Raw genomic sequence first — 26,272 nt, 5'->3', positions numbered from 1 at the left:
ATGTGAATGTCACAAACCAGCGTTAAGGTATTATGTGAGTGTCACAGGCCATGTTGAGGGAATCGTGTGAGTCAGAGGCTATTACAGAGCATATTATATCTGAGTCAGAGGTCACAGTGAGGTCATTAAATAAGTGTCAGTGGTCACAATGAGGGCATTATGAGTGTCAGAGGTCCCACAGAGGTTATTATGCAAGTGAGGCCACAGTGATGAAATTATATCAGCATCTGAGGTCAAAATGAGGTTATAATGTGAGAGTCAGAAGTCAAATTGAGGGTATTATTTGAGTATGAAAGGCCACAGTGGGGGTATTATGTGAGTTTCAGAGGTCACACAGTGTATTATGTGACCGATACAGACCAAATGAGGATAGTATGTGAATGTCAGAGGTCACATTAAATTTATTATATGAATGTAAGAGATCAAGTGAGGATATTGTGTGCATGTCAGGGGAAACAGTGAGATACTGTGTGAATGTCAAAGGCCAAATTGAGAATATTATTTGAGTGCCAGATCCATATATATGTTATTAAATGAATGTAAAACCCAATATAGGATATTATGTCAGTGTCAGAGGAAAGAGTGAGGATATTATGAGTGTCTGCATTACAGTGAGTATATTATTTTAGTTTAAAAGGTCATGTTATAATATTTTGTATTGACAAAGCCCACAATGAGGGTTTTACATTAGTGTTAGAGGCCACCATTATGATATTTGTCAGAGACCAAAGTGAGGGTATATCTGAGTGTCAGAGGCCATGGTGAGGTTATAATGTGATTCTTCTAAGCCCCATTGAGGTTAATATGTGAGTATCAGAGGCCACAATGATGATTTTATTGAAGTGTCAGTTGCCCCTGGTAGTATTTGTGTATCAGAGGCCTATGTGAGGGTATTATATTAGGGTCTGAGGTCACTGTGAGATGATTACGTGAGTGCCACAGTTCACATGAGGGTATTATGTCAGTATCTTAGGGAACACTGAGGATATTATGTGAGTGTTAGAAGTCACAGTGAGTGTATTTTGTGAGTGACAGCGGCCACACTAAGATATCATGTCAGTGAAAAAAAATATATATATATTAGTTGAGTGTCCTTTGTTACACAGGGTATTATATGAACATCTGTGGTCACACTGAAGTTATTATGTGAGTGTCAGAGCTACACTGAGGATAATATATCATGGTCAGGGGTTACAGTGACCATATTATGTCAGTGTCAGAGAACACATGAGAATGTATTGTGAGTATCATAGGCCACTTTGAGGGTTTATATCAGTGTCAGAAACTCCAGTACCATATGTGAATTTTATAGTCACAGTAAGTATACTATGTGAATGTGGAAATCAGAATATGTCAGTGTCAGAAGCCAAGTGAGGATATGTTGTCACTATCATAGACCTCAGTGAGGTTATATAAATGTCTGGGTTCACAGTGACTGTATTATATTAGTGTCCAAGGTACCATGAACATTCTCTATGTTAGAGACCACAGTGAGTGTATTATGCCAGTACCATAGGTTATGTGAGGATATTATGTAAATGTCAGAGGCCACATTTAAGCTATTATGAGAATTTTGAAAGCCCCATTGAAGATATTATGTAGAAAATCACAATTTTAGTATCATGTGAGTTTCTGATGTCACACTGAGTGTATTCTGTGAGAAATGTGTTACAGTGCATGTTATATGTAAGTGTCATCAGCAAATGAGAAGATACTTAAATATCAGAGGTCTCAGTTAGTAAAAAAATTTCTATGTCAGGGGCTACACAAGGTATTATATTAATGTCAGTGGATACATTTGAGAGTGTCAGAGGCCATAGTGAGTATATTCTGTCAGTAGCAGGGGACATAATGGTAATATTATATGACTGTCACAGGTTACAGTAAAATATTATATGAATGTCAAGGTAATACTGAGAATAGTTTGTGAGTGTCAGAAGTCAAGTGAGATATTATGTAAATGTCAGGGTCCAGGTAGGGTATTATGTGAGTGTTAGAGGCCACAGTAAGGGTATAAGTTGAGTGTCAAAAATCAGTGAGGATGCTGTGTCACAGATCACAATGAAGGTGTTCTATGAGTGTCAGACACCTAATAAGGACATTCTGAGAGTGTCAGATGCCAGAAGAAGGGGATTATATCAATTTCAGAGGCCAAAATATGGGTAGTATATGACTGTCAGACATCAGAGTGTGGGCTATGGTGAATAAAACAGGCAAGGTCAGGATATTATGTGACTGTCAGAGGACACAGTGAGGGTATAATATGAAGGTCAGAATCCCAGTATGGATAGTATGTCAGTGTAAGAGATCACACTCAGGGAATTATATGAATTTCAGATATCTAAATGAAGATATTATATAATGTGAGAGGCCACAATGAGAGTTATGTGAGTGACATATGCCACAGTGATGCTATTCTGAGTTTCAGGGATCAGAGTGAGTGTATTATATGAGTGTCAGAGATCACTGTGAAGATATTATGTCAGTTTACCAGGGTATGTGAGGATAATTTAAGAATGTCTAAAACCCCATTGAGGGTACTATTTTACTGTCAGAAATCAGAATGAGGATATTATGTCACTGTCAGAGATCACAGTGAAGGTATCATATTGGTGTCAAGGGTCAGAGTAGGGTATTATTTGAGTGTCACAGGCCATATTGGGGTATTATGTGAGTGTCATAGAACACCCTATCTCTATTATGTCAGTGTTAGAAAACAAGTGAAGATATTTTGTGTGCATCAGAGGTCGGAGTGAGGGTATAATGTGAGTGTCAGAGGTCACAGTGAGGAAAATATGTGTCAGAGGCCAAGTTAGAATACTATTTGATTAACAGAGGTTAAGTTAGGATATTATATGAGAGTCCCTTGTAATAGTGATAGTATTAGGTGAGTATCAGAATTCAAGTGACGATATTATGTGAATGACAAGACCATAATAAGTGTTATGTGAGAGTTAGAGGCCAAATAATAGTATTATGTGAGTAACAGAGGCAAAAGTATGTGTATTATTTGTGTGTCAGAGGTCAAAATGACAATATTTTGTCAGTGTTAGAGGACAATTGATGGTATTTCGTGTCATAGTCTACAGTGAAGATAGTATCTCAGTGTCAGATGCCTTAGCAAGGAATTATGTATCAGAAATAACAGCAAGAGTACTACTTTATTTGAGAGGCACAGTATATATACTAAGTGAGAGTCAGAGGTCAGTGAGTGTATTTTGTGAATGTCACAGGTCAAGTGAGGATATTATGACTTATACCTATTATCCCAGAGATGCAAATGCCTGAGGCAGATGGTTATCAAGTTTGAGGCCAGCCTTAGGTAGTAAGCAGACCTCATCTCCATAGGAAAATAAAGAGGGTTGTGGATGTAGCTTAGTGGTAAATTGTGACTGCATTCAATATCCATTACTGCAACACAGCAACATAAAAAATGAAACAAAACCTGAAGTGTGGATAGAGGTGGAAAACTATTTATTCTTTACTTTTGTTCTTATTTCAAATACGCTTTACAAATAGTTACAGTATAATACAATTATCACTGTCTATTGTTATCAAGAAAGAAGTTAATCCACTCCTCCTCAGGGGAAACAAGCTTAATTGGACTCTATGGATGGTGCTTTCCATCAAAAGCAATATCCTGGGAAGAACACATTAGACATCGCAAGAGAATGACACTTGAAGATAGACAAGGACTCCTTTTGAAATTCATGTAGTGAATTCATGTTCTTAAGAGAGATCATTTCAAGTCATCGGTCTTGTCATCTTTGAAGAAATATGCTTACTTCATTGGACTTCAACTTGCATACACTTCCTGCTGATCACATTGAAGGGAGACTCCAAATTCTACTTCAAAGCAGCAAAGGTAATGAAGTTGCTAGAAAAAGATTCCATATTCATGCAGCCTAGAGCACCTGAGCAATGATAGTTGACCCTGAGTCTAGAGATCAGGAATAATTTGATCTACTGAATGCACAGAATAGTCCACGTAATGTAGATATACCAAGCATCTTGTAGAAGAGCAATGTTTTCATCTTACAATAAAATTTTGCAAAGAATGGTAAAACTTTCTATGAATTAAAGTCATATCAGCAGCATATTTTCAAAGCACAACCCTCCAACCCTGAGGATTCACCCAATAGTCAGAGATGTGAATTAAGAGGCCCTGGGACTTCAGTTCCCTCATGATAAAATCCAAATTATCTCTGGACAGAACATGGTCTCTTAATGCACACTAGGATTGAAAGAATATGAAGGTGAACAGTGAGAAGTTCATCCTGTGGAATTCAGTGTATCTCCCTCATCAGGTGGACCCTATAGGGTCTCACAGGTTTGGGTTCAGATCTTGACTTTTTAACTCTGTTTAGCAGAGCAGAGCATTTACAAAATCTTTTTCCCACCAGAGCATCCTCATTTTGACAATGTCAAAATTTTCAGCTCAATAGCATGGGAGAATAGTTTCCTCAGAGAAGCAACATGAGAATGTGTTTGCTGTTGATATCACCTGACCACACATAGATAGTTGCCACTGACTCTGGCGTCTGCCCACTCTGTTTCCTCTGCTGGGCAGCCCCAGCATTGTCAATCCTTACTCTTCCTCCTAGAACACTGTTTGGTAGTTCCCTCAACAGAGGTCAACCATTCACAACAAATACATATGTGATTGCACACAATCTGCAAATCACCTCCTTATACCTGTGGTATCCATAGTCCTGAGTGATGGCACTTGTCTGTATGACACTATACCATGTGTTACTTTTTGCATTCCATGTGGCAGGGTGACTTCTGGTTTGACATACTCACTACCTAGGAATTCAAATAAAGCTACACTCTACCAGGAGAATGCCCAGCCATATCAACTCTCCCTGAGTCAGGTAAACCTCACCTAGACCAGAGTCTGACAAGTTTCAGGGTCTATTTCATTGTGGATATGCAAGGAATGGTTCTGAATATAATCATTTGTGCCTGGTGAGATCAGTGGGTTTTTTCTCAGGACATTCTCAAGACCAAATGTGTGTAAATTCCTTAGACAAGGAATTCATCACTTAGAGTCCACCATCAAATTTTGTGATCAGCTCTATCAGTTCTGTACAAAGATCCACTTGATAGACCTGGTAGAACCCATCCATAATTTTAAGATCCTGGAGGACTAAAGCAGGAGGATCTCAAGTTCAAGCTAGTCTTGGCAAATTTTTAAATAAATAAAAAATGTTGTGAAGAAGTTCAGTGATAAATCGCCTTGGGTACACTCCACACTGTTTCAAATAAAAGGAATATATTTGGGCTGGAGTTGTGGCTCACTGGTAGAGTATTTTCCTGCCATGTGTGAGGCCCTGCCTTGAATCCTCAGTACTGCATAAACAAATAATTTAAAAAATAAAGGTAATTGACAACTAAAATATTTTGAAGAAGAAATATTTAATTTAACCATGATGGTTTAAACACCTTGAAGTGATGAGCATGTCACATTAACATTAACAACTGTGCCCTTCAAGGTTTGTATTCTGTCTATGCATTATGTTAATGGCATATGCCCACAGCCTTAGACCCAGGTTAGGCCAAAGAGTTCCATATGACATCACATTCAATTTGGACACTTACCACACAGGAAGGTGGATTCTGTCCCTTTACACAAATGAGAACCAGGAGGCCCAAATGAGATCAAGTTTCGAAGGACATCTGTTCTGATTCTATGTCAAAAGTTAATGTTCACCAGGGTCATTGTCCCAGGAAAAGCAGCACTCTTTCTTGACCTGAAATCATCACAACCTTTCAGGAAATCATCTCTGTTCAAACACAGGTGACTTTATGTCAGCACCTCCATGAAAGCATGTCTTTCCCCTTGAACAGGACCCATATTATCTATTGGGGGCTCCATGTGCACCTACACAGTGCTGGTGGTGGCACAGCCTCGTAAATGAATTGAGCACTTTTATGATGACATAAAAGTTTATTATTAATTATACTTACAAATACCATTCTAAACAATGAAAATAACTTTCATCAGAAGAAATAAAATAGACAATTTCAGAGGGAAAGTGATGGATAGCTGTGGTGGGGCATCTAGCACAACTTAATTATTAGGTGCTCAAATTTTGGAAGGTGCCATTAAAGACTTCAGAAGTAGGAAAGTGGAAAAACTTTCCAACAGCATGGCAGAGTACTGACCTGATAGATTTTTGACATCCTGCCTCTGGCATTTTTAGCCTGAGTTTATATGGCTGCCATGAAAGCTGGCTCTCTTTGAAAGGATGATATAGCAGCTGGATTACCATCTATAAAATCTGAAAGACAGTATTCAATGTCCTCTGGCAACTGAGATGAATCCTTTTCCTGGAGGTTCATAATGAACATGGGTGGATCCACCTCTCCCTCTGTGGATGGTGCCAGAATTGGGCTATACTACTGTGTTGGTGCCTCTTATTCTGATATGACAAGAATTTGGCAAAATGATGCCTAACTATAAGCAGGTAAGCTGTGTCACTGCTCCTGAAAGCAGTTCTATACCTTAAGGTTGTGCTAGAGATTTAGGAGAATACACACACAACATGACTGCATTTCCCTGTCACTTCCAAATAAACGTGAGAACTCTAACTCTGAGAATATTCTCCCCACAACAGGGTGACTTCCCAGACTTGGATCCACCTGCTAAAGAATTTCAGACTTCTCTATTTTGGGACCAAATGCTAGATCCAATTGGCACCAGCACAGATTCCTCTGCACACACCTTCAGTCATCCACCTCAGGTCCCATCATCAGATGCCAAAGAGTCACTGGAATATGTGCTCTCCAGCTGTGTAAGTAGCCTCTGGATTTGACAGTTCACCTCTGATTCAGGCATGGTGAGCAACAGGAAGGTCCTGAGAACCTTCAGGTCATCCAGGCCATGGGACCTCTAAATACTCTTCTGAATAGAGGTATCGCCACATTTCAAAATGGAGCCAAGAGTGTTGTGAATATTGGAGTGAGACAGAGACATGAGGGAATGGATCTCTCCTTCAAATGGAATGTCTAAAGGTCCCATGTATGGTGGGATTTGCAAAGAGTGACCAAATGGTCACATTCAGAAGAGAAAACCGGGCAAGGCTCTGGGGCACATGTGTGGGTGGGGCTCACCCCACACTCTCTGTCCAGCCTCAAAATAGAACAGTTTGGGCAATCTTGGTGGGTATCAGCTGTGTTTGGTGGGTTATCCTCACAGAGCCTGGCTCTGAGGCCGCAGATAATCCTTTGTTTCTTGATTATTCATAATCCCACCAAAGCTCACTGTATTTCTTCCCAGCTCCAGACATCAGTCCTCTGCTGGGAATCATGAAAGTGTGGATCCTAGGGATTGCTCAGTCATTCTCAACAAGTGCCCCCCAACTGACTGCTTTCAAGGCAGAAGACTTACCTCTTGGACAAAAGACCACTCACTAGTTTCCTTCAAGTTACTTTTCCTTTATATCTGACTGGAAGAGTCTAATCCTAGAGAAGGGTGAGAGCATGTCATCTGTAATATCCTATGCTCCTCATCTGCCTAGATGAATGGTGGTATGCTGACAATAATGGAAGCTAAGGAGGACTGGGTTTGTCACCACTGTTTCCTAAATGATAGTCCAAGTGCCTGATGATTATATGAGTTTGACATATATTTGAGTTATGAAAGAACCCAAACACTACCTAACTACCACAGGGCCAAGGTTTCCTAAGCCCACCCCAGATGCCCCAGTACTAATTATATGCACATCAGAAACCCTTCAAGATAAAATCCACAGACTCCTTGCCAAACATGAAAACTGCTTTTTCTGAGGCTTCACAGCAATCTAAGCGAGATAACATCCTCACAGGGGATGGAACAGGTTCACAGGGCAGACAAGAGCCCTTGGCAACATATTCCACAGCATGAGGTCTGAGACAATCACTACTTGGGCTAATACTACTTGGTTATATAAATAATCAACAGGGGTCTTCTTTGAAAACCCTACATTTCATGGAGCTGACTGAGGTTTAGCTTGATGCCTGGCACTCCCAACACCAAGCCAGATGAAGGTCATGTCCCAGGGGTTGGACATGGTGCACACATTTTACAGAACATCTCCAGCACTTATAAGTACTTGACAAATGTCTGTAGATATATTAAAATTCATGGACATAGGAGGTATTATTTTTCTGTAATCCACAAACTCCTGCAAGAAGAGTTCTGTGCAGGTTACCACTAGATGTAAAAAATCCACTCATGAATCTTCCTAGTTTTGGAAATCAAAAGAGATATTTTATGTGGACAGTAGACACATAGTCAAGTGAAAACAGCACAAATGGATTTCCCTCCATATTCTCAGGGTTTATGAGACACTAACACAAGCCCTTACACACATACCACACACACATACACACACATACACACACACACACACACACACACACACACACACACACACACACAAACACATGGTGTCTAGAGCTATCCAAGGAGAATCTGAATGGTGGGCTAGGCTATTCTCACTTGAAATGACCTGTCATGTCTCATCTCTGGTCTTCTTGACAAAAATCTCAAAGTTGTCAGAACCCAGCTATCACCCAGCTCAATACTCAGGAAACGTCACTACTGAGTGTTTTTCTCAGACTAGGCATACACGGATGAGTAGACAACAATAGCTCATGGCTCTGGACTTGCTGTCTCAAAACTAGTGAGAAGACTGACACTCTATCTCATTTGTGGGTGTCTACCTACTAGGGTTCTGAGTTCTGCATGATCCATTGAAAAGGAAGTGAGGTTACTTCCTTGGGGACTCTTTTTCTGAGTCCATTTCTCACACAATATGTTTACAAGGACCCCTGGGATGCAGGTTCCTCCCATATTCCCTAAACCAATGCACAAATGGACACAGTTACACCAATATACTATGGATCAGAACTCCAAAAGACCAAGATATAGTCAGTTTCCTTGGTGTGGGGAGGCAGAGCTTAGTGTAGACCCATCCTTCCTTCTGCCTATGTTTGTGACACTGAAGAAGTCACTGTGACTCCCAGGGACTACATAGCTTCCCAACATTTCCCCCAGGGATCTTTCTAGTTTCTGATTTTGAGATGCAATCAGTTGTATGTGCCCATAAATATTTGTACTTCCTGAGAAACTCTAATGCGACATTCATAATTCTGTAATGTAAAAACAAACAGATGACTAAACATTATGAAGGTAATGGCCAACAGATGACATGCAAATATATTATGACCTAAGACCCAAAGTGAGAGTGTAAAATCAAGTCCCCTCACCCATGTTTCCACTCTGCACCACAGGAAGGTTGCATGATTGATTTTCAGAGATAACCTCCATTTGCCATGAATCTGCCAATAGATTCCTGTGAGATTTAGAATACCTTCAATGACTCTACCCATTGTGTGATGTGCATACCCTACAAGGAGTCCCAAACACAATTGGTTTCTGGTGCCTAAGGCCTGTGGCTCCTTCCCTCTATATGTATCAACATTAGCATTTCATTCTAAGGAACACAAATCAATAAGGGTCATGGGATTTTTCTTCCAAGATGCAGTTGTGGGAAGTCTCATTTCTGTCTGACTCCATAGCCCCTCACTAAAGGTCACTGCTGAGAAAAGAATGTGTGGCAACATGCAGAGACCTAGGGACTCAATGGAATGCCAAGGAGGAGGTTTTTCTGGTTTTCTATTTCAAAGTGCCTTACATAAATGAAAATATTTGTGTTATTAATTTCATTGATGTACTAATTATATCAAGATATAAGGATGATTTGAAGTGACCAAGAGTTTGTCCATTTACATGGTCATAACCATGTGAGTGGACTTTCATTTTTCTGTGTCTTTAGGGAGAGATTACTTTGCTTCTTTCAGGGTGGAAGCATGTCACCTCTTTTTGTTTTTTACAGTTAAAGACACAGAATTTGTTCCTATACTTTCAACTAAATTTTGGAAAGAAGAACCCATTCATTATAACAAAGAAGCAACTCTGAAGGTAATATTGATTAAATGGCTAAGGCTACTGTAGCAAAGAGTAGAACAAAAATTTTAATTTTGAGGACTAGAAATACAATAGAAGATCTCTCCCTGCAAGCCACACTCACTAACCTAATGTATGTTTACTGAGTCCCTTATGCCCACTGTTTAGTGGAACAGAAGGAGTTGATGTCTTTCCCTTTTCCTGAAGAACTTCTAGAATTAGCCAGTCATTCCAGAAGACTCAGTGCTGTCTTCATTGTGCATATACTATTAAGTGTCTGCTTATTATTTTTCCACCAATGGTGAGAGGCAGAAGAAAGATCTTTGGCCTGGAAAGACTTGAAGATCAATACTCTCATGCAAACTTACCCTGTGGGGGGGATCCCAGAATAAGGCACTGCTTGCTGCTTTTTATCTTTGAAATGTACTGGATAATTGCACATCTGATGGCATAAACAGAATGAAGACTTCCAACTCCGAATGGTGATGGGTTTGATGCATCATGAGGATTCAATCATTTTGAAAACTGGAAAAGGTAACTGTATTCAAAGATGGTAGAAGTCAAAGAATGGAAATTTCTCCCCTTTTATATCCTGCACCTAAAGGCATTCATTTCATGAATTTAGGTGATAACACTCTATATTGCACTCAGATTCTTCATGCAGAACAAAGAGCCCTGGACTAGCCTTGATATTCCCATAGGACCATACAATAGGCAGGCTTTCATTCAGTATCCATGTCACTAAACACATCATTAAGCTGAAAATGGCAGTTGGTTATATTTTCTGTTTGATAGTCCTGGGAAAGTGAATCAAACTTTTTCTGCTGAGATCTTTACATAACTCTTCAAAACAGTAGAAAAATGATTATTTTTTCCAAGAAATTATGTTCTGAAGACTTTTATCATTAAGTGTGGACTTGCATACCAGTTTCAGGTTCAGGCTTCCTAAATCTCAACCAAATTCCTCTGAGAGACAACCATGATCTGATTACATTTTTAATGATCTTTTCAATACTTTTCTCACAGTCAGGATTGGATTTATGTCACGGGATATTTTTCTGTCTGATGAGAGACAGAGGGCTAGCCTTGTTTCAACAGACAAATTGAAAAGTCTACACATTTCTCAGCTAACACAAAAGGTACACCCTAGTTTTCCCCACCTGCTTTCTTCAGACAGGGTAATGTACAGAAATTGTGCCCATGGGTTATTCCCAAGTCCAGATCCAATACTGAAAAACATCTCATCTCAGACTTGGTTGAGATGAATGGCAGGACTTGGATGATTTTTTTCTTCACTCTGAGAATTTGAATGTGTACAGAAGATGTCAATGAATCCACAAAGTGAATTCAGACATTGCCACTTTTGAGCACTCTCATCCCCCTCCAATCCTTCCCAGAAATACGAAAGGATTTGTCATTGGAATAAGTCCTCCTCTTCTCTATGCAGTATGTGCAGGCCATAGTCCACTACAGGGTGATCACTCATTTGAATCCATGGTATGAAGACTTTGGAACCAGCTCTGAACTTGAGTCCATGGAATGGCCTTAGTATGAATCAACATGGCTCCAGAGCAGCCCTTTTCTGACAGATTCTGCAGCTTCCCTCAAATGGTAAGCCTTGCTGTGGCATTCCTCTTCTGGACAACCAAAGAATGAACTGGATGGCAGACGTGATGACTGTCAGGTTTATATACCAAAGCAGCATCCAACACTGTCAACTTTAGGGAAAGTTAAGCAGAGGTTTTGCAGTCACAACAAGTGTGAGTCCCAATTCTGACACTTCCTTCCCATGAAGCATTCATACTACCTACTCTGCAGTCACTTTTCTTTCAGCAAAACCCCAGAACTTCTCTAGCTCATAGTAGGTCCTTTATGATGTGTCTATCTTGCTGACTGGGACTCTTGGTTCTTGTACTTGTTTCTTTATTTCTCACATCTTGGAACTCCCTGAGTGTTGCTCCTTGCTCAACACCTTTACTATTTTCTAGTCCTCTCTCATATTGTTTCTTTCTCAAAACTTACTATATGATTTTTCTTATGTCTATGATTTTGTTAAACCACCACCCAAATTCAATTTTCCAAACATCCATGAATATCTCAAATTCAGTTTCTTAAAACTGAAGAGTCAATATGAAGAAATCGACATTGATGGAACAAGGAAACACCATCAATGAATTGACTTTTAAGAATCAACACTGATGAATCGATTGGAAGACACATAATCAATTAGTCAACATTGAAATATTGACATCAAAGAATTGCCATTCATGTATCAACATTGATTATCATCAATTTATCTACATTGATAAATCAATAAACCAATGTCAATATACAGACATTGGTAAATTGACAGAAGAAGCAACATCAATTTATCAATATCAAAGAATCAATGTTGGTGCATTGATGATGATGAATATATTGATGTATCTACATCAATGAATCAAAGCAGTATCAATGTAGTGACATCAATTATTAGACATCCAAGAATTTGTGTCAATGAATCAACATCAAAGATCAACCTTTAGGAATTTATATAGATGGACCCACTTTGAAAACTAATATTGATGATTTGATATCAAAGAATCAAAAATGATGAGTTTATGATGATGACTCAACATCTATGGATCAACATCGATGAATCAATTTTGATAAATCAACTTCACAGAATCAACATCAATGAGTAAACTTCGAACAATTGATGTTGACTAATCAACATAGAAGAATAAATATGATGAATCAAAATTGATGAAGTGACTTTGAAGAATCTACATTGATGTATTAATATTGAATAATCAATATTATGAATCAAAATTTATTGTCTTTGTAGTATCAACATGATGAATTAAAATTGAGAAATCTACATTCATAAATTTATACTGATGTCTTGATATTAATAAATCAACTTTGAAGGATTGACATTGATTAATTCACATAGAAAGATCAATGTAGAAGAATCAGCATCAAAGAAGAATCAACTTTGAAGAACTGACATCAAATTACCAACATCTTAGAATTGACATGATGAATTAAATCAAAGAATAGATATCAAAGAACCACAACAGATAGATCAACATCAATGAATTTATTTTGACATATTTACATCAATAAATTAACTAATATCAATGTATACACATCAATAAATCAACAATGATGGATCAACACCAATTGATTAACATCAAAGAATTGACTGATGAATTGATGCTGATGAATTAACACTGATGGAGCAATGATCAAGATTCTACATCAAAAAATTAATGAGTCTATATTGATTTATAGACATCAGCAAAGCATTACTGATTAATCAACATTGATAAATCAACTGCTGTATCAATTTTGAAATATCAACATTAGTAGTGTCAAAGAATAGACATCAATGAATTGTCATTGATTGACATTGATGGGTTGACATCCTAGGATCATCCTTGAAGAATTGACATTGATGAATTAAAACTGATGAATCAACATTGATGAATCCACATTGAAGTGTTCACATCAAAGAATCAACTCTGAAGATTCATCAGATGAACATTAATAAACATCAATGAATTAAGATCAAAGAATTGATATTGAATAGACATCAATACATAAGCATTGATATATTTACATCAAGAAATCAATGAATCAATGTCAACATATAGATGTCAATAAATCCACATAAAAACAATATCAATGAATTGACATTGATGGATTGACTATGAAGAATCAACATCGATTAATTGATATCAAAGAATTGACAACAAAGTTGACATTGATGTATCTACAAGGATGAATCACAGAATAGATATGTATGTTTAGACATCAATAAATCACATTGATGAACCAACATCAAAGGATTGACATCAATAAATCAACTTTGAGGAGTTGACATTAATTCATGCACCTCGAAGTATCAATATTGATTAATTGCCATAGGTGGATAAACATCAATGAACTGACATTGATGAATTGACATCAAAAAGTCACCATCAATTAATCAACATTGAAGAATCAACATGAGTTAGAATTGAGCTTGATGTACTGATGATGATGAATCATTGTCAATGAACCAACATCAAAGAATCAACATGATGAATCAAAATTGTACAATCAACATTCATTCATTGATATGGATGTATCAACATCAATGAAACAATATTCATGGGTCAACTTTGAAGAATCTACTTCTATGAATCAATGTTAAAGAATCCACATTGATGAGTTGACTTTAAAGAATCAACACTGATGATTTGTCTTTGAAGGTTCCACATGGATGAATCAACACTGAGGAACTGACATCAAGGAAACAACTCTGAGGAATCAACATTAATGTATCAACATCGAGAATGAACATTGATGAATTGAAGAATTGGCATTGATGAATCGACTTTGAAGAATCAATGCTGATGAATTGAATTTGAAAAATTAAAACCAATTAATCAACTTTGAAGAATCAACATTGAGGAATTGATACTGATGAATCAGCATTGTATCAATATCAAAGAATCACCATCAATGAACTGACATCGATGAATTGAAATCAAAGAATTGACATGATGTATCAATGTCAATGAATCCACACAACGGGTCTATACTGATGAATTCATATTGCTGAATTGACCTTGAAGAGTTGACATCAATGGATCAACATTGAAGACAACATTGGTGAATCAAGTTTGAAGAAATGACTCCAATGAATTGACATTGATTAATCAACATTTATATGTCTACATCAATTAATTGAAGGATTGACATTGATGCATCAATTTGGAAGCAATGACATTGATGGATCAATAAATCATTATCAATGTACAGACACTGATAAATTGACATCAGTAGATCAATATCAATAGATAAACATGAATAAAGAAACTTCAGATAATCAACCTTAATGAAGCAACTTAAAAGAATTGACAATAATGAATCAACCTAGAAGAATTGACTCTTAGGAATCAAATTTGAAAAATCAATGTTGAGGAATCGACACTGATAATGAACTTATAAGGATCAAAATTGATTAACTAAATTCAAAGATTTGACATTAATGAAGAGAATTTGAAGAATTAACATCAATGAAATGATTTTGAATAATCAACATCAATGAATTTTCATTGATGAATCAACATTGATGTATCTACATTGATTAATTAATGAATCAATATTGAGGTATAGACATTGATAAATAGACTTTAATGTATCATATAAATGAAATGACATTGATGGACAGACATCAATACATAAACTAAGAAGTTGTCTACATTTTGCATATGTCCTGAGAATTTCTATGAGGTGATGGACTTCTTAATCTTGTGAAAACAATTTCTAGACAGCATAATATTTAGGTGATGGCATTGATATTGCCTGGAGCAAAACCAGGGTCACTTTATTCAGGATCTGGCAGACTGTTGACTAAGCATGTAAGACTGAAGCATACTAGGCCATCCAGGCGATTTCTGTGAACCTATCATTCCAGGACACACAGGAAGGTTCCAATTTCACCTAAATGTCTTTTGGATGGACATACACCCACTGGGAAAAAGCTTTGATTTCTGTGGGACACCCGTGAACACAGGTTCCAACTGTGATATGGAAACAGGAAGATATATTGACCTTAACCAAAGAGAACTGCAAAAATATAAGGATGCTAATTGTCCCAAATTATACCTTCTGTATAATTCATTATACCTTCTTAGTGAACGTGACCACAATTTGTGTCCCTGGGCCTCCTGTGTAATCACTCATGCATAGTTCTGACTGCTCAAAGATGATTTTTTCTGGATGGCTACTAGGCCTGAACATGGTGCACATCACCAAGGCTGCTTTAACTTCCAGTTCTCTAAATGGTTCAGGGATAGCCACTATATCAATATTATGGATATTGATGATATGTTCAGTGTACCCTTGGGTGAATTTTCCAGATTTGTAATATATAGATCCACATATACCTTCTCAATGGCTGCCTTATGGTCAGCAGGAGGTTACTGTGCCCCCTTGCCTTCAGAACACTCCAAACCTGGTCCCAGATTCCCCATTCTACATCCATGTTCTCTGAAAACTAGGGAATGCCTGGGATCAGTTCCTCTTCCTTAGTTCCCACCATGTCTGTGACCACCATATATATCCACGCAGGTTTCTGTGCTGTAGACAAGGATTCTCTCTGTTATTCTCCATCCAGAAGATATTCAAGGCTGCCTTCTCTGCAAGTGGCCATGAAGGGATTAGACAACAGTTATAATGTCTTCATAAAATGGGAAGTTGGAGTATTTTATTTTCTTGATCCTGGTTCTCAATTTTCTGTGTGTACAAGAAGCAGCACACCACTGAGGAGGGTGTAATGCCATTTATGGGGACATCAGAGGTGGAATCATCTGTGCTGACCCACCATTGACTGCCCTATGTCACCTCTCAGCTTTTCTAGGAAAATCATCAAAACATCAGGGTCAAGGGTTGACTCAGTGTCTCCAGATGTAGATGAGGTCCCAACTCCACTGTTTACTGATCTGAAACTTGGCAACACAGGAGACTGCTGCAGTACACCCCACACTGGAATCGCATGAAAAGTGAGTTGGGAAGGGCTGGCTCTGGAATATGGTTACATGGCTACTAAGGTTCAAATTCTGTTAGATTAATCAACCAAGAAAATGAGACCACTTCCTTTGTAACTCTCAAATGAGCGTCTTCCTCAAACAAGACCAGCCTAAATCCCACCTGGAACACTGACTACTTCCCTCTCCTTATGAGTTGTATGACTGAACAGAGATATACCAATACACCCTCAACATTTCCAATGAATTATAGCCAGAACACTCACTTCTTTGAGATGCAGTTGGGTTCAGGATATTCCCCTCCCTTTTCATGGTTTATAATATTGGATGAGTCATTGTGCTTCTGTGGTACTATCCAGTTGCCCCATCTGCTTACTTAGGATTATTCTAGGATCTTGAGAATTCCATCAGGTGTGTGTACCGATAGGTTTCTCTATTAAGTGAGAAGTTCTAAGGAAGGAGTCAGTGTAATTAATGAAAAAACAGAACTATAAAATGACAGGTAGGTACAAGGGTACCATTACACACAAAGGAAAGTTTGAAGGGATAGGTTCAGAGAATATACCTTTGTGACATAGACTTTTCTGTGTTTACTCTGAGGTGTAGAATTATCTCAGTTGCTTTTAGTGTATGTGATTTAACCTCAAAAGTGCTCCCAGCAACCACAGTCTTCAGGTGCTCAAAAATGAAACTTCCTTTCATCTAGGTGTGTTGCATTTAGTTTCTGACTTTTAAGGATGAAAAATTGGCAAGAGTGATGGATATCACTTCCAAGGTTGAATTGTCCTTGGATATCACTTCCAAGGTTGAATCCTCCCTGGAGGGAATCAAACTGTTATGAACTCTTTGGTGGATGGTTCCAGGAGCAAAGGTACAGCTGTGTCCTCTGCAAGAGAAAAAACACTGAGGCTTATCCAAACCGAATCCTGGTCATAACTATGAATAACCTCAGAGGTAGATTCTACCAACTGACACTCTTAAAGAGGCCACAGTCTCATTCTGCCAAATAAAATGTAGACAGTTGCAACGGCTGTGCAGGGCTGGATCCTAGTGCTCAGAAATTGACCTCATCACTGTCTATGACAGCTAGCAATTTTTCAGGGCGATACTATCAGAAACAGTGAAAAATTAATGGAGTCTAAAGACTCTGGGATTTTCTCACCTGTTTCTCACTTTGCCCAGGCTCTCTCCAGCCACACTCACATACTTTACAAACTTCTAACAGACAAAATCCAATTTGCCTTCTAGTATCTATGGGACTGAGACACCCCTGAAATACTGCTCCCAGAATTGACAAAGAAATGCTATTTCACTGCAAGTAACTCCACCCTCACTAGAGTGTCAGGCTGTTTTCTTGTATTAGCCCTATATTTTTTCTTTCATACTCACAAACTTTGAACTTTTGCACACTTTTGGATTTAGACTGGCAGGTAGTAAATGGCAGGGCCCATCATGCTCTCTCTCAGAGTTTTACCAAGCCTCAAAACATACCTTTGTCTGGGCGAATCCTGTGACATAGTGCTGAATAAAAAATTTGAACTATATTAGATCCCCTCCCTGCTGCTTAAAAAACTCACATTGTTTACAGAAATGTTATCAATGAGAGGTTACATTGAATTGGGAGGCAGAGATTACAGAAAATGACCCTGAGAACTCATCCCTGACTCCACTTTCTCTGTGTAACTTGGGGGCTAGTTTTGACACCAGTCAATGTAAATACTACAACCCAGGCAGAAAATTCAGAATAAAAATGTCCATTGCTCTGTGGGTATTCCTAGCATATAGACTCGGGACCAGGAAGCAAAGGAACTATAACTAAAGTCCTAGGTGTTAATTAGGGATATCAAAGATTCCTTTGCCTTCTCTTTTAATCTTCTGGCCCCAAGTGTCCAGTTGACTAAGAAGATCTCCTCACTCCAGCCAAGGCAATTTCACCAGTCCCATTTCCAAGTAAGGATTCCATAGTTCCAACAAGTACAATGTCTTCCCTGGAATCCAGAGAAGTAAAATGTTCTACCATATTATTTTTGAGTCAGCTACCCAGTGCACCAAATATCAGGCTTGTCTATCAGATGGACCTCCAGTGATGACACAGCATCTTCTAAGCAACATGAACAGAAAACTGAACGCCAGAAACTGTTGTACCAGGAGATATTAAGGGACATTTAAGACTCCTTTAATATTCTTATCTTCTACTGGCTCTGGGTGCCTGGTTAACTCAGAAGGTCTTCTCACCCTAACCATATCAAATAACCTAGTGCCACTGCCAAATGAGATTTCAAACTTTGGTATCCTTGCAAATCATGCTAATTTTTAGAGCAGCAATTTTGAGTAGTGATGGTCTCTCCAGAAAATGAGAATCTCACCCTAATTCCTTTTGGCCAAATCAGCGGGCACATAACCAAACTATCTATCACTTTGGTAGTCAAATGACCACAGTAGCCCGTATGACCTTTGTAATCTCTATAAACAGCATAGCCTCAATAACCCAATTAGCCTCTGTGACCTGAGTATATAAATGGCCTTCAATTAAGATATGACCTTACTATCTGTCCTTCAAACCTTCTATAACCTGAGTGGCATCTATGACCTGCAAAACCTCTATAATCTCTGTAGCCTCTGTGACACCCTGTGACTTGCCTACCCCCCCTCCACAAACCAAGTAGTCTTTGTGTTTTGTGTAATCTAAATGACCTGCCTAACTCTTGGTCTTATAAGACTGTATATCTTAGTATATCCATAGTATATCTTAGTATATCTATAAATTGCCTGGATTCTATTGTCTGTAGAGTCTCTATGATGTATAATGCCTTGATGGCCTGAATAGCCCCTATGACATGCATATTATCTCTGTCCTGAATAGCCTGTATCTCCTGCATGTCCTCCATGACATGAGTAGTCTTTCTAAACACAAAAGTTCCTTTGGCCATCATAAAATCTATGGCCTCAGCAGTCTCTATGACCAGCAGAGACTGTGGCCTGATTATCCTCTATGACTTGCATAGTCTTTATGACCAGCATAGACTTTATGTCCTGAGTATCCTAATGCACTCTGTAGCCTATATTACCCAGTGGTCATTTTAAACTTTGTAATCTCTATTGTCTAGTCTCCATGTACTATATACCCTAAATTACCAGCATAAATCTATGACCTGCTTATTATCTATGACTTCCAAAGCTTCTGTATCCAGAGCATTCTTTATGATATGTGTGAAATATATGGTGTGGGTATCTTAAAAAGACTGCATATCTATTATGGCCTTAATAGAATTTTGACTTGCATAACCACTATGATCTGCACAGCCTGTGTAAACTGAGTTACCTCTGCGATGTATGAAACACCTAAATCTTCTGCAATGACCTGCATAGCATTTACAACCTGCATAGGCTCTATGATCTTAGTAACCTCCTTGGCCTACCTATTCTCTATTACCTGCACCACCTCTATGACCTGAGTAATCTAATTGATATCAGTAGCCTCTAAGTCCTCAGTATCCATTGTGACCTTTGTAGTCTCTATGGCATGGTAACTGTATAAACTCGACATGTTCTATCACCAGCATAACCTCCATAACCTGACTATCCTCTGTCTTGAGTATTCTCTATTTCTTGTGTATTTTCTATGTTCTGAGTAGGTTATATGATTTACATAGGTTCAATGGACTGATGTCTCTATGACCCATGTTGCTTCTGCTGAGTAGCATTTGACTTGTGTTGCTTCTGTGACATAGTAACATCTATAAACAGAATAAGCTCTATAATCTCTGTAAATTTTATGACCTGAGCTGCATAAATGGCCTGTATAGCCTATATGTCCTTCATAGCCTCTAACACAGGTACTAACTCTATGACCTACATAGACTTTATATCCTGAGTAGCCTATAAGTCTGTGTAACATCTATGGCTGGAGTAAACTCTATGAACTGCATAGGCCCTTTGACCTATGTAGACTTGGACATTTCATTTGGTCTATGATTTATACTGCCTCCCTTGTCTTTGTTGCCTATGGTGTGAGTAGACTGTAAGACCAATGTCACCTCAATGCAAGTGTACCCTCTAAGAACTGCAAAACCCCATCACCATTTTACGCATTATGAACTAGGAGGCCACTATTGCTGAGTAGCTTTAGTGACCTGTGTAACATGCATAATGTATACATCTTTTATTACATGTATAGACCCTGTGTTCTGCATAAACTCTTTGGCCATATAATAGATTTACTTCTATGCCCTGTCTGACTTTATTAGCCTGACTATCCCATATGAATTGCATATCCTCTATGACCTATTTAGTATTTTTAAACAGAACAGATTTTTTGTCTCTCCAGTATTGGTGTACTGAATTTCATGGATTCCCTGTATATACTCTATGTCCTGAATGACCTGTATGAATTAAAAAGTCCCTAAGATTGCCAAAACTTCTATGACCTCAGAAGCATGTAAGAACTACATAGCCTTGGCCTGAGTAACCTCTCTTGACTGCATAGTCTCCTATGATCTTTGCAGTCTCTATGGTCTAAGTAGCCATTGTGACTAGAGTATCTTCTATGGTCTGTAGCCTCTATTATCTATATAGTATCTATGGAATGAATAGTCTCTGTGATCTTTGTAGCCTCTATGGATTGGATATCTCTGAGTCCTGCACACTCTCTATGACCTCAAGAGCCTCTACAACCTGCATAACTGTTGTGACCTTTGGCACATTTATGTCTTAAGCAGGTCATATAGCTTACTGAGCAAATACGTGGCCTGAGTACTTTCTCTGGCCCAGGTAGCCCCGAGGACCAGAGTTACCTTTATAAAATGCAAATTCTGTATGACATTTTTAGCTTCTACTAACTGAGTAGCATCTGTGGCCAACAAAGCTTTGTGATATAGAATCCTCTCTGACAAGCAGTTTAGTTTTTATGACCTGAGTATCCTGTATGAACTCAGTACAAATGACTTTAGTAATCCCAATGAACTGGGTAGCATGTGAACTGAGTGGTCTTTACTTTCTGCTTACCCTCTATTACCTGAATAGACTGTGTAAATTCAGTAGTTTTTATAACCACTACAATCTCTATAACTTGAAACTTGCAAACCAGTATAATTTCTCTGGCTTTAGTAGCCATCATACTCTGCATAGCTACTATGACATGTGTTACCTTTTTAGCCTAGCAGTTAAAATGATTTGTGTAGTCTCTGTGATCTCTGAAGCCAGTATGGCCTGTGTACTATTACCTGTGTAACCTTGACAGCCTCTGCAGGCTAAATGACCTTTATAATCTTCATGACCTCTGTAGCCTTTATGGCCTGTGTAGCCTAAATTATCTTAGAAATTTCTAATGTCCTGAGTAATCTCCATGATCTGTAGAGCCACTTTGACCTGCCTAGCCTTTATGTCTGTGTGTCCTTTGTGACTTGTGTAACCTTTACAGCCTAAGTAGTCTACGTGACCTGAGGAACTCCTATGAACTATGTAGCCTGTATGGCCAGGGTAGCATCTATGGCCTGTTCAAGTTATAAAATCTGCAAAACCTTTATAGTCTCATTTGCATAAATGACACCAGTAGCCTCTATGACCTCTGCAGTCTTTATACCCTGAACAGTTTAAATTACCTCAGTAGCTTCTATGGCCTTACTAGACATTGTAACATTTATAGCCTCCATGACCTAAGGAGCCTAAATGTCCTTAGTAGGCCCTACAATCTCAGTAGCCTTTATGATGAATTTGGTTTCTATGACCTGCATATCTTCTGTGACCTGAGTAGCCTCTATGATATGAGTAGTCCCAACAACCCGGGTAGTATTTACAGCATCATAAGGTGCTATGGATTACTTAGACTTTGTCACCCATATAGCCTCATTGACCTGAACAGCCTCTATGATCTATGTTTCCTCTATGACCTGTGTAGTGTATATGGCCTGTGCAGACTCTATGACCAGTATAAACTTTGCAGTCTGAGTAGTCCCTATAACCTGCATAAGATCTATGAATTTTATATTTCTATGAATTTTGCTACATCTATGATCACAGAGCCAATATGATGTACATCACCATGTAGCCTCTATGACCTATGTAAATTTTATGTCCTAAGTTGCCTGTACATCATATCTAGCCTCTAAGACCCGAGTAGCCTCTATGACCCTTGCAGCCTATATGTCCAATATAATCTCTATGAACCTCGTACACATTATCACCTGCATAGAATTTCTGAACTTAGCAAATGAGATATCCTGAAAAGACACCATGACCTCTGTAGTTCTTATGACCTGAGTAGCTTCTATGATTTTGTAACCTTTATGGCCTGTGTAACCCAAATAATTATAGTAACTCCTATGACTATTGAGGGCTCCATGACCAGCATAGATTTTATTTCCTGCATTGTCCCTGTAACTGCAACTTCCATGGCCTGGTTAGCCCAAATAATCTTAGTAGCTACAATATCCTGCATCATAGCTACTGCTCTATGGCAGAAGTTGCCTCTGTGACCTGAATTACCTCTATGTTGTGCAAAGCCTATATGTTCTGATTAGCCTCTATGGCCTCTTTAGCTTCTAAGAGCTGCATAGCATCTAAGCCCTGATTAGCCACAATCATCTGTGCAATCTCTAATAGTGGCATGACCTTAATGACCTGAGTTATTTAAATGACCTCAGTAACTTATATGACCTCTATAGCTACTTCCATCTTTGTAGTTGCTATGGTCTGAGTAGCCTATATGCACTGTGTAGTTTCTATGACCTGCATACTACTGAATGCATGATTAGTCTCAATTATCTATGCAATCTCTATGACCACAGTATGCTGTATCATATCCAGAGTCTCTATGGTCAGTAAAACCTCTACTACCTGCTAGCCTTCACCACCTACAAATTTTTTATGAAATGAGTAGTCTCTATTATCTGCATATTCACTATGGCCCATGCATTATCTGCTGCATACCTCATATGGACTGAATATTTTTGATGGCTTGTGTAGATTCTAACACCTGAGAAGACGTTATTGCATGGGTATCTTCTAGGAGTTTCATAGCCTCTGTGTCCTTTAAAGACTTTATGGCCTGAGTAGCTATTATAGACTATGTACCAGCTATTTCCCAAGTAGAAAATCCTGGCTACCCTGTATGTCCTTATTAGGATATCCTCCATACCCTCCTTGACTAGAGTAGCCTTTTGGAACTCAGTATTCACTGTGACCAGCATAAACTCTATGACCAGTACAGCAAATGTGATATGTGAAGCTTCTATGAACTGAGCAGTCTGTAGGGCCTTGGTCACCTAGATGATTTGAATATCCTCTATGACCTGCATAGCTTCTGTGACCTGAGGATCCTCTATGGCCTATGCAGTCATCTGGTACCGAATAGCATCTATGACTGGTATAACCTCAATGACTTGCATAGCCTCTGTCACGTGTGTAGTCTTTGGGTTCTGCTTAACTTTTTTGATCTGGGCAATCTCTGTGACCTTAGTAGGCCCTATGAGCTATGCAGTTTGATGACCAATATAACTTCTATTCACTGCAAAGTTTCTATAATCAGCATAGGCTCTTGATCTGAGTATATTCTATGTTCTGTGAAGTTTCTATGGCCTCGGTAGACTCTATGATAATACCTATATTATTTGCAAATTTTTACAACCTCAGGAGCCTATAAGACTGGAGTATCATCTGTGGCCTCAATAGTGTACCTAATTAAACTTAGTAGCTTCTATTAAGTGTGTAGCCTGTTTGAAACTATTTCTCTATTACCTAAGAAACATCTATGACCTGCATAACCTCTACAATATGAGAAGCACCTATGACCTGTGAAGACTGGTATTGAAATTGCTATCCTCCAGAATCAGCCCTTCAAGTCTCTAGGATTATAGGTAGACACAACTCTGCCTGGTATATTGCCCAGAATTTTTAAAGGAAATTGTACAAGTTTACAATGTTTACTTTTTAAAAAACAGAAGTGAATATTTAGGATAAGAAAAATCACAATCAATCAAATTATTTAAAGCTAAATGGTACTTAAATATCACCAAATTCTGTACAGTGCAATTTTCATAAATGCCAAAAATATCCCATAAGAATTTTTCTTACAATTTTGAACTATACATATATATGTATACTTTTTTCTTTTTATATAACATGTTCACTTCTTGAATCCATGTTCAGCTGGATAAATTTAAGATGAAAGATTAGTCTTTTGGGCAGGAAATTTTCAGCCCAGCCCTGCCTTGGCTAGCTCCCATTTCCCCCATTATAAAGCGGTTTCTCTAATATATTTTCTTTCCTTTCTTTTTCCTTTCTTTCTTTCTCTTTCTCTTTCTTTCTTTTACTCTCTCTCTCTCTTCTGTTTTTTAAAACAGCTATAGTCTAAACACTCCTCAAGACACTGATCTGATAGGTGTTATAAAAAGGCAAATGGTGGGAGAAATGTCTTAGACCAGGAAACTGGAGAGCTGGATTCTCATTCTGGTCTCAACATGGTTGGATTGGGTATTTTAAACTCCTGGCTTCATTTCTTTGACTGCAGAATAGAAAAAATAGATCCTTACTTCCCTATGATGATAGTGGACTAAAAATTTCCCAGAGGGGTATCCATAACTTCTCTCTAGTAGCAGTGATTTCATTGATCTCTTATAACATATTATATACTGATGTGGTTTTCAATTTCCAAGCCAGTTTCCACAAAGCTTTCTGCTAACTTCCAGTAATTTGCCCATATTCTGCAACTTGATAAAATGGCTAATTCCTTCAAGCCCCAATCTGCTCCCTTGGTACATCTCTCCACACCCCATCCCTGAGCAAAGCAGAGATGGTTAGTGTGGAGGGGACAGGATTTGAGCCCCTGACCTTGGGCAAGACACTTTGACTCTATAAACCTCAGTATCCCCATATGTATCAATGACAGTCATCTCTCATCATGGGTAAGGTGGTGCTACTGTGGAAGGCTGGGCCACAGAAAATGTTCAATGCTTAGTAGGTATTACTTGTTTTTTCCCCTAGGTTTTCATATAATCTTGCTAGATTGAAGAAACCCACGTGGCTGGCAACAGAAAATAAAAATAACTTCTTCCCATGTCCAGTCACACCCACATATCCTCAGGACACCAGGGTCCTGGCAAGAGCACTACTGTGTTCTGGCAGCCAGTACCCCTTAGGAACCCTCAGTATGTTCTCAGAGAAATGGGAAACTTTGGGCAGCATTTCAACCTAGCACAGTGAGGGAAGAAGGCAAAGGTGAGACTGGGGTCAGATGTAATCCACCTGCTCCCTTGGCTGCTGTCCTCAGGCTTTCCCCCACTTTTTCTTTCCTGTTCAGACTTGTGAAGGGTGGTACTCAGAACCTAATACTGAGCTAGCTCACCACAGATGCTCTGTAAACAGGTACCAACTTCCACTCCCAAACCTCAAACTCCAGTGACCTGCTTTCCACACTCCTGCCTGAGTTATTTATTTATTATTTATCGTTGCTGGAACACTGCCAAAACACCAAGAAGTCTGCACGAAATAATTCCTGGACAGCCAGCACTGTGCTGAATGTACTCCCTGTCCACACTCCCTCCATGGCTTTCAAATATATGACCTCATTTAATCACCACCACATGCTCCCAGGCTCCTCCCACACAATGCTAGCCTCTCACCTCTAGCATGCTCACTTCACCCCATAAACTTTGCTAATGCTTACCACATGCAGCCGAGTGCCCTTGTCCTGGACCATCCCCAATCCAGAACTGTCCCATCCCTGTGGACTACCCACGCCCACTGCTGAAATCGTTTCCCAGGAAGACCCTAATCACAGACTCGACTACCATATGGCCTC

The sequence above is a fragment of the Sciurus carolinensis genome, chromosome 16 (genome assembly GCF_902686445.1).
Source record: "Sciurus carolinensis chromosome 16, mSciCar1.2, whole genome shotgun sequence".
Lineage (NCBI taxonomy): Eukaryota > Metazoa > Chordata > Mammalia > Rodentia > Sciuridae > Sciurus > Sciurus carolinensis.
This window is presented reverse-complemented; position numbering follows the sequence as displayed.